The sequence below is a fragment of the Arachis hypogaea genome, chromosome 20 (genome assembly GCF_003086295.3).
Source record: "Arachis hypogaea cultivar Tifrunner chromosome 20, arahy.Tifrunner.gnm2.J5K5, whole genome shotgun sequence".
Classification (NCBI taxonomy): Eukaryota; Viridiplantae; Streptophyta; class Magnoliopsida; order Fabales; family Fabaceae; genus Arachis; species Arachis hypogaea.
Genome location: NC_092055.1, coordinates 65,398,423 through 65,408,785, shown reverse-complemented (window position 1 = coordinate 65,408,785; position 10,363 = coordinate 65,398,423). Strand labels below are relative to the sequence as shown.

Sequence of the window (10,363 nt, the reverse complement as noted above, 5' to 3'; positions counted from 1 at the left end):
TAAAAACTCACGGAAGTGAGGTCGATCCCACAGGGATTGAAGGATTGAGCAACTTTAGTTTAGTGGTTGATTTAGTCAAGCGAATCAAGTGTTGGTTGGGTGATTTGTGATTTGCAGAATGTAAATTGCATGAAATTAAAGAGAGCGGGAAAGTAAATTGCTGAAACTTAAAGGACAAGAAATTAAATGACAGAAACTTAAAGTGCAAGAAATGTAAATCGCAGAATCTTAAAGTGCAAGAAATGTAAATTGCTTGAAAAGTAAAGGGGATTGGGATGAGGATTTGCAGAATTTAAACAAGGGAAAACTAAATTGCATCAAACAGAAGAGGAAAAGGGAGTTGGGATTGAACCGGATCTTATAACAGCAAAGTAAATGAACAATGAAAGCATTAAACAGAGAATTGAAATGAGAATTTAGATCTCAGGACCCAGAGACTAGAAAACCAAGTCTAGATCTCAATGCCTTCCTAGATCCAACAAGAACAATAGCAAGGAAATTGTAAATTGCAAAGAGAATAGATGAAGTAAGTAACAGAAACGGAATTTCAATTAAGCAGTAAATAAACAGAGAGATCCAAGATTGAGATTGAAACAGAATTTCTTCAATTCTCCAATCCAAGATCCAAGACAAAAGTAAAATGAAATTGAAAGCAAATGAAAACAAGAAATTAAAGTTCACTCAGTGACAAAAGCTTCCCAAAAACTCTTATGAAAATTCTAAAAGGAAAGCTCTAAAAGAAAACTCTCCCGGAAAAGCTCTCTAAACAAATTGAATTCTATCCTATTTATACACTTTCCAAAATGATCTTCAAGCCTTGAGTTGGGCCTTTGTTCTTGGTGGAATTGGGTTGAAAGAGGCCTTGGTTGATTGCTCTTGAAGATTGAAGAAGAACCGAAGTGAACCAATTGAACCGGAAATGGAGTTAGCCAACGTTGGTCTTCAACGTTAGGGTCAAAGTTAGGGGTCTAACTTTGACCCTAACTTTTCATATCAGCAAACCACATTCTTCTGGTTTAGACGTTGGCGCCAACGTTAGGGGTCTAACTTTGACCCTAACGTTGGCCTTGCTTGGTGTGATTGGTGCAAACGTTAGCCTCCACGTTAGGGGGCTAACGTTGGCGCAAACGTTGCCTACTCCCCCATTGTGATTTAAGTGCCAACGTTAGCCTCCAAGTTAGGGGGCTAACGTTGGCGCAAACGTTGGTAGCCCAGGGAGAAACTCTCAAGTTCCAACGTTAGCCTCCAAGTTAGGGGGCTAACGTTGGAGCTAACGTTGGCTACTTCCAAAGAGTGATTCATATTCCCAACGTTAGCCTCCAAGTTAGGGGGCTAACGTTGGGGCTAACTTCATGCAACCCGGTTCAATTTTCACTTATTCCATTGTCCTCTCTTCACTCCTAGCCATTCCTCTTTGCTTCAACCTTTCTCCAAGCCTTCTTCACCTATCATTGATCAACCAAACTAATCAAAGTTTTGCTCAAAATCATGAGGTATTCAATCTTCCACAATATGCAACAAATATAGTTCAAAACCTCATGAAATGGCATGAATTCACATATGGTTGGTTCAATCAAGGGAAACATGAAAATCTACTCAATTAGCTTGCTTGTAGCTTAAGAAAGTGCATAATTCTAATGAAAACAAAAGAAAAAGACTAGCTAAAATGGGCTAAGATGACTTGTCATCAGATTCGACCCTTACTCACGTAAGGTATTACTTGGACGACCCAGTGCACTTGCTGGTTAGTTGTATCGAAGTTGTGAACCATGGTATTGGCACCATGTTCTTGGCGCCACTGCCAGGGAAAGAAAGAGCCATGAATTTTACATAATTAAAGTGTAATCACGATTACGCGTACCAAGTTGCTCACGTTGTCAGGGATTGTTTGAGCCTGGACATCACAATTTCATGCACCAAGTTTTTGGCGCCGTTGCCGGGGATTGTTCGAGTTTGGACAACTGACGGTTCATCTTGTTGCTCAGATTAGGTAATTTTCTTTTTATTTTTTCAAAAAAAATTTTCAAAAATTTTTCAAAATTTTCTCCTTTGTTTTCAAAAAAAAAATTATAAAAATGTTTTCAAAAATAAATTATTCTATGGCTTCAAAATTTTTAAGAATGAATTCTAGTGTTTCATGGAGCATGTTGAAGCCTGGCTGGCTGTAAAGCCATGTCTAATTCCTTTGGGAATGAGTATGTCAGGCGTGTCATGTCTGAGTTACATACTAAAGCTTGGCTGGCTATTAAGCCATGCCTGACCCTTTGATTGGAGCTTTAGAGCATAAGATTCCTGGAATTCATATTAAAAATTTTGGAATCCTTATTTTCTTTTTTAAAATAATTTTTCGAAAAATATAAAATAAAAATCCAAAAAAAAATTAGAAAACCATAAAAATCAAAAATATTTTTGTGTTTCTTGTTTGAGTCTTGAGTCATGTTATAAGTTTGGTGTCAATTGCATGTGCATCTTGCATTTTTCGAAAGTTTCATGCATTCATAGTGTTCTTCATGATCTTCAAGTTGTTCTTGGTAAGTCTTCTTGTTTGATCTTGATGATTTTTTGTTTTGTGTTGTATGGTGTTTTTCATATGCATTCTTGAATTCTTAGTGTCTAAGCATTAAAGAATTCTAAGTTTGGTGTCTTGCATGTTTTCTTTGCATTAAAAATTTTTCAAAAATGTGTTCTTGATGTTCATCATGACCTTCATAGTGTTCTTGGTGTTCATCTTGACATTCATAGCATTCTTGCATACATTCATTGTTTTGATCTAAAAATTTCATGCATTGCATCATTTTTAGTGTTTTTCTCTTTCATCATAAAAATTTCAAAAATCAAAAAAATATCTTTCCCTTTTTCTTCTCATTAAATTCGAAAATTTGAATTTACTTTTTCAAAATTTTTAAAAATCTAGTTGTTTCTCATGAGTCAAATCAAATTTTCAATTTGAAAATCTTATCTTTTTCAAAAATCAAATCTTTTTCAAAATTCTTAGTTATTTTCGAAAATTCAAAAAATATTTTTCAAAAATCGTTTTCTTATTTTTATACCAAATTTTCGAAAATAACAATAACAATTAATGTTTTGATTCAAAAATTTCAAGTTTGTTACTTGCTTGTTAAGAAAGATTCAAACTTTAAGTTATAGAATCATATCTTGTGATTTCTTGTGAATCAAGTCATTAATTGTGATTTTAAAAATCAAATCTTTTTCAAAAACTGATTTCTATCATATCTTTTCAAAAATATCTTCTCATCTTATCTTTTTTAAAAATCTAATTTCAAAATATCTTTTCTAACCTCCTAACTTCTTATCTTTTCAAAATTTGTTTCTAACTAACTTTTTGTTTGTTTCTTAACTTTTTCAAAACTACCTAACTAACTCTCTCTCTCTAATTTTCGAAAATAGCTTCCCTCTTTTTCAAAAATTTCTTTTTAATTAACTAATTATTCTTATTTTTATTTTTGATTTTAAAAAAAAATATTTTCAAAAAAATTACTAACCTTTTTCAAAAACTATTTTCGAAAATCACTAACTCTTTTTCAAAAATTATTTTCGAAAAATCTCCCTCTCCCATCCTATTCTATTTATTTATTCATCTACTAACATCTCATCTCACATCTCTGCCATCCTCACAGTTGTGTTTCTTTCTTTACATCACACTCTTTGTCTCCCTCTTTTCTTCCACTCACAAAGGGATCCCTATACTGTGGTATAAAGGATCCATATTATTATTATTATTTTTTCTGTGCCCTCTTCTTTGTCATATGAGCAGGAGCAAGGACAAGAACATTCTTGTTGAAGCAGATCCAGAACCTGAAAGGACTCTGAAGAGAAAATTAAGATAAGCTAAAATACAACAATCCAGAGATAACCTTTCAGAAATTTTCGAAAAGGAAGAGGAGATGGCAGCCGAAAATAATAATAATGTAAGGAAGATGCTTGGTGACTTTACTGCACCTAATTCCAATTTACATGGAAGAAGCATCTCCATTCCTGCCATTGGAGCAAACAACTTTGAGCTGAAACCTCAACTAGTTTCTCTGATGCAGCAGAACTGCAAGTTTCATGGACTTCCATCTGAAGATCCCTTTCAGTTCTTAACAGAATTCTTGCAGATATGTGATACTGTTAAGACTAATGAAGTAGCTCCTGAAGTCTACAGGCTCATGCTTTTCCCCTTTGCTGTAAGAGACAGAGCTAGATTATGGTTGGATTCTCAACCCAAAGACAGCCTGAACTCTTGGGATAAGCTGGTCACGGCTTTCTTAGCCAAGTACTTTCCTCCTCAAAAGCTGAGCAAGCTTAGAGCTGATGTTCAAACCTTCAGACAGAAAGAAGGTGAATCCCTCTATGAAGCTTGGGAAAGATACAAACAGTTGACCAAAAAGTGTCCTTCTGACATGCTTTCAGAATGGACCATCCTGGATATATTCTATGATGGTTTATCTGAGCTATCAAAGATGTCATTGGACACTTCTGCAGGTGGATCCATTCACCTAAAGAAAATGCCTGCAGATGCTCAAGAACTCATTGACATGGTTGCTAATAACCAGTTCATGTACACTTCTGAAAGGAATCCTGTGAGCAATGGGACGCCTATGAAGAAGGGAGTTCTTGAAGTTGATACTCTGAATGCCATATTGGCTCAGAATAAAATATTGACTCAGCAAGTCAATATGATCTCTCAGAGTCTGCATGGAATGCAAGCTGCATCCAACAGTACTCAAGAGGCATCTTCTGAAGAAGAAGCTTATGATCCAGAAAACCCTGCAATAGCAGAGGTAAATTATTTAGGTGAACCTTATGGAAACACCTATAACTCATCATGGAGAAATCATCCAAATTTCTCATGGAAGGATTAAAAGCCTCAACAATGCTTTAATAATGGTGGAAGAAACAGGTTTAACAATAGTAAACCTTTTCCATCATCCACTCAGCAGCAGACAGAGAACTCTGAACAAAATGCTTCTAATTTAGCAAATCTAGTCTCTGATCTATCTAAGGCCACTGTGAGTTTCATGAATGAAACAAGGTCTTCCATTAGAAATTTGGAAGCACAAGTGAGCCAGCTGAGTAAAAGGATCACTGAAATCCCTCCAAGTACTCTCCCAAGCAATACAGAAGAGAATCCAAAAGGAGAGTGCAAGGCCATTGACATAAGCACCTTGGCCGAACCCAAAGAGGGAGAGGAGGACGTGAATCCCAAGGAGGAAGACCTCCTGGGACGTCCAGTGATAAAAAAGGAGCTTCCCTCTGAGGAACCAAAGGACTCTGAGGCTCATCTAGAGACCACAGAGATTCCATTGAACCTCCTTATGCCCTTCATGAGCTCTGATGAGTATTCCTCTTCTGAAGAGAATGAGGATGTTACTGAAGAGTAAACTGCCAAGTTTCTTGGTGCAATCATGAAGCTGAATGCCAAATTATTTGGCATTGATACCTGGGAAGTTGAACCTCCCTTGTTCATCAATGAACTAAGTGATCTGGATCAACTGACATTGTCTCAGAAGAGACAGGATCCTGGAAAGTTCATAATACCTTGTACCATAGGCACCATGACCTTTAAGGCCCTGTGTGACCTTGGTTCAGGAATAAACCTCATGCCCCTCTCTGTAATAGAGAAACTGGGAATCTATGGGGTGCAAGCTGCTAAAATCTCATTAGAGATGGCAGACAATTCAAGAAAACAGGCATACGGACAAGTAGAGGACGTGTTAGTAAAGGTTGAAGGCCTTTACATCCCTGCTGATTTCATAGTCCTGGATACTGGAAAGGAAGAGGATGAGTCCATCATCCTAGGAAGACCTTTCCTGGCCACAGCAAGAGCTGTGATTGATGTTGACAGAGGTGAAATAGTCTTTCAATGGAATGAGGACTCCCTTGTGTTTAAAACTCAAGGATCTCCCTCTGCAACCATGGATAGGAAGCAGAAAAAGCTTCTCTCAAAGCAGAGTCAGCCAGAGCCCCCACAGTCAAACTCTAAGTTTGGTGTTGGGAGGCCACAACCAAACTCTAAGTTTGGTGTTGAACTCCCATATCCAAACTCTAAGTTTGGTGTTGGAGAGTCTCAACAAAGCTCTGCACATCTGTGAGGCTCCATGAGAGCCCACTGTCAAGCTATTGACATTAAAGAAGCGCTTGTTGGGAGGCAACCCAATTTTTATTTATCTAACTATATTTTTCTTGATTATATGTCTTTATAGGTTCATGATCATGTGGAGTCACAAAATAAATATAAAAATTGAAAACGGAATCAAAAACAGCAGAAGAAAAATCACACCCTGGAGGAGCATCTGTCTGGCGTTCAGCGCCAGAACAGAGCATGGTTCTGGCGCTGAACGCCCAAAATGGGCTGCTTCTGGGCGCTGAACGCCAGAACAGGCATGGTTCTGGCGTTCAACGCCAGAAATGGCACACAAATGGGCGTTGAACGCCCAAAATGGCCACCAACCTGGCGCTGAACACCCAGAGTTGTGTGCAAGGGCATTTTACATGCCTAATGGGTGCAGGGATGTAAATCCTTGACACCTCAGGATCTGTGGACCCCACAGGATCATCTCAGAATCTGTGGACCCCACAGGATCTCCACCTACCTCATCATCTCTCTTTCCATTCATGATCATCCCTTCTATTTTCCATTTACCACTCACATCCATACACCCACTACCTTCAAAATTTAACATCTCTCTCCCACCCAATCCCACCCATATGGCCGAATACACACTCCCATCCATCTCCTCCATTTCTTCTTCTTCTTCATCTATTCTTTCTTCTTTTGCTCGAGGACGAGCAACATTCTAAGTTTGGTGTGGTAAAAGCATAGCTTTTTTGTTTTTTCCATAACCATTGATGGCACCTAAGGCCAGAGAAACCTCTAGAAAGAGGAAAGGGAAGACAAAAGCTTCCATCAAGGGTCTATAGCTCAGTGGTAGAACATTTGACTGCAAATCAAGAGATCCCTGAGATACCTCAGGGGATACATTTTCTTCCACACAATTATTGGAAGCAACTAAGGGTGGAACATCAAGAGCACTCCATCATCCTTCATGAAATCAGAGAAGATCTAAAAGCAATGAAGGAGGAGCAACAAAGACAAGGAAGAGACATAGAAGAGCTCAAGGACATCATTGGTTCCTCAAGAAGGAAACGCCACCATCACTAAGGTGGATTCATTCCTTGTTCTTATTTCTTCTGTTTTTCGTTTTCTATGTTATGTGCTTATCTATGTTTGTGTCTTCATTACATGATCATTAGTAGTTAGTAACTCTGTCCTAAAGTTATGAATGTCCTATGAATCCATCACCTCTCTTAAATGAAAAATGTTTTAATTCAAAAGAACAAGAAGTACATGAGTTTCGAATTTATCCTTGAACTTAGCTTAATTATATTGATGTGGTGACAATGCTTCTTGTTTTCTGAATGTATGCTTGAACAGTGCATATGTCTTTTGAAGTTGTTGTTTAAGAATGTTAAATATGTTGGCTCTTGAAAGAATGATGACTAGGAGACATGTTATTTGATAATCTGAAAAATCATAAAAATGATTCTTGAAGCAAGAAAAAGCAGCAAAGAACAAGGCTTGCAGAAAAAATAAAAAAAAAAGGCAAAAAAAAATATAGAAAAAAAAAAGTAGAAAGAAAAAGAAAAAGCAAGCAGAAAAAGCCAATAACCCTTAAAACCAAAAGGCAAGGGTAAATAAAAAGGATCCCAAGGCTTTGAGCATCAGTGGATAGGAGGGCCTAAAAGAATAAAATCCTGGTCTAAGCGGCTAAACCAAGCTGTCCCTAACCATGTGCTTGTGGCGTGTAGGTGTCAAGTGAAAACTTGAGACTGAGCGGTTAAAGTCAAGGTCCAAAGCAAAAAAAGGAGTGTGCTTAAGAACCCTGGACACCTCTAATTGGGGACTTTAGCAAAGCTGAGTCACAATCTGAAAAGGTTCACCCAATTATGTGTCTGTGGCATTTATGTATCCGGTTGTAATACTGGAAAACAAAGTGCTTAGGGCCACGGCCAAGACTCATAAAGAAGCTGTGTTCAAGAATCATCATACTGAACTAGGAGAGTTAATAACACTATTCAAAATCTGAAGTTCCTATAGATGCCAATCATTCTGAACCCTAATGGATAAAGTGAGATGCCAAAACTATTCAAGAGGCAAAAAGCTCTAAGTCCCGCTCATATGATTGAAGCTCTGTTTCATTGATAGTTTGGAGTTTATAGTTTATTCTCTTCTTTTTATCTTATTTGATTTTCAGTTGCTTGGGGACAAGCAACAATTTAAGTTTGGTGTTGTGATGAGCGGATAATTTATAAGCTTTTTGGCATTGTTTTTAGTATGTTTTTAGTAGGATCTAGTTACTTTTAGGGATGTTTTCATTAGTTTTTATGTTAAATTCACATTTCTGGACTTTACTATGAGTTTGTGTGTTTTTCTGTGATTTCAGGTATTTTCTGGCTGAAATTGAGGGACTTGAGCAGAAATCAGATTCAGAGGTTGAAGAAGGACTGCTGATGCTGTTGGATTCTGACCTCCCTGCACTCAAAGTGGTGTTTCTGGAGCTACAGAACTCAAAATGGCACGCTTCCAATTGCGTTGGAAATTAGACATCCAGGGCTTTCCAGAAATATATAATAGTCCATACTTTGGCCAAGAATAGACGATGTAAACTGGCGTTCAACGCCAGCTCTCTGCCCAATTCTGGCGTCCAGCGCCAGAAAAGGATCCAAAACCAGAGTTGAACGCCCAAACTGGCACAAATACTGGCGTTCAACTCCACAAATGGCCTCTGCAGGTGCAACACTCAGGCTCAGCCCAAACACACACCAAGTGGGCCCCGAAAGTGGATTTATGCATCAATTACTTACTCATGTAAATCCTAGTAGCTAGTTTATTATAAATAGGACCTTTTACTATTGTATTTGGCATCCTGGATTGTATTCTGATCCTGTGATCACATTTTAGGGGGCTGGCCATCTCGGCCATGCCTGGACCTTCACTTATGTATTTTCAACGGTAGAGTTTCTACACTCCATAGATTAAGGTGTGGAGCTCTGCTGTTCCTCAAAGATTAATGCAAAGTACTACTGTTTTCTATTCAATTCATCTTATTTCGCTTCTAAGATATCCATTTGCACCCAAGAATGTGATGAAGGTGATGATTATGTGTGACGCTCATCACCATTCTCCTCTATGAACACGTGCCTGACAAACACTTCCGTTCAACATGAAATAAGCTAGAATGAATATCTCTTAGATCTCTTAATCGGAATCTTCGTGGCGTAAGCTAGAATGATGACGGCATTCAAGAGAATCCGGAAAGTCTAAACCTTGTCTGTGGTATTCCGAGTAGGATTCAATGATTGAATGACTGTGACGAGCTTCAAACTCGCGATTGTTGGGCGTTAGTGACAGACGCAAAAGGAGGGTGAATCATATTCCAGCATGATCGAGAACCGACAGATGAATAGCCGTGCCGTGACAGGGTGCGTGAGCATATTATTCACTGAGAGGAGGGGATGTAGCCACTGACAACGGTGATGCCCTTGCATAAAGCCAGCCATGGAAAGGAGTAAGACTGATTGGATAAAGATAGCAGGAAAGCAGAGGTTCAGAGGAACGAAGGCATCTCCATTCGCTTATCTGAAATTCCCACCAACGAATTACATAAGTATTTCTATCCCTATTTTATTATATTAAATTCGAAAACACCATTATCAATTTATATCTGCCTAACTGAGATTTGCAAGGTGACCATAGCTTGCTTCATACCAACAATCTCCGTGGGATTCGACCCTTACTCACGTAAGGTATTTCTTGGACGACCCAGTGCACTTGCTGGTTAGTTGTATCGAAGTTGTGAACCATGGTATTGGCACCATGTTCTTGGCGCCACTGCCAGGGAAAGAAAGAGCCATGAATTTTACATAATTAAAGTGTAATCACGATTACGCGTACCAAGTTGCTCACGTTTCCAGGGATTGTTTGAGCCTGGACATCACAATTTCATGCACCAGTGCCATGCTATCCACACGACGCGGACGCGTTGCTCACGCTTTCGCGTGGGATGAGTTTTTTTGCAAGTGACGCGTTCGCGTCAGGGATGCGAATGCATGGGCCGTTTGTGCTAAACGCACACCAGCCGCACGATTCTAGCCCAGATTTCTGGGCATTGGATTTTTACGCCGATTTCCAGATCACGCGTTCGCGTGATTGACGCGGACGCGTGGGGGTAGTTTTCGCAATTGATGCGAACGCGTGAGCAACGCGGTCACATCGCGCGCTTCTCTTTTTTTTATACAATTATGCAATTATGCAATTATGCAGTATGCAATGCTTATAATATTCAGGTTCAATGAAAAA

At 38.7% G+C, this 10,363-nt stretch overlaps 1 non-coding gene across 1 annotated transcript; it reads right to left on the bottom strand.

The window, feature by feature from the left end:
* Window positions 1-4,301: 4,301 nt before the first annotated feature.
* On the bottom strand, window positions 4,302-4,409 carry LOC112787382 (small nucleolar RNA R71). The gene has a single exon (XR_003194798.1). It is a non-coding gene; the product is annotated as a small nucleolar RNA R71 (small nucleolar RNA).
* Between the last annotated feature and the right edge of the window lie 5,954 nt (window positions 4,410-10,363).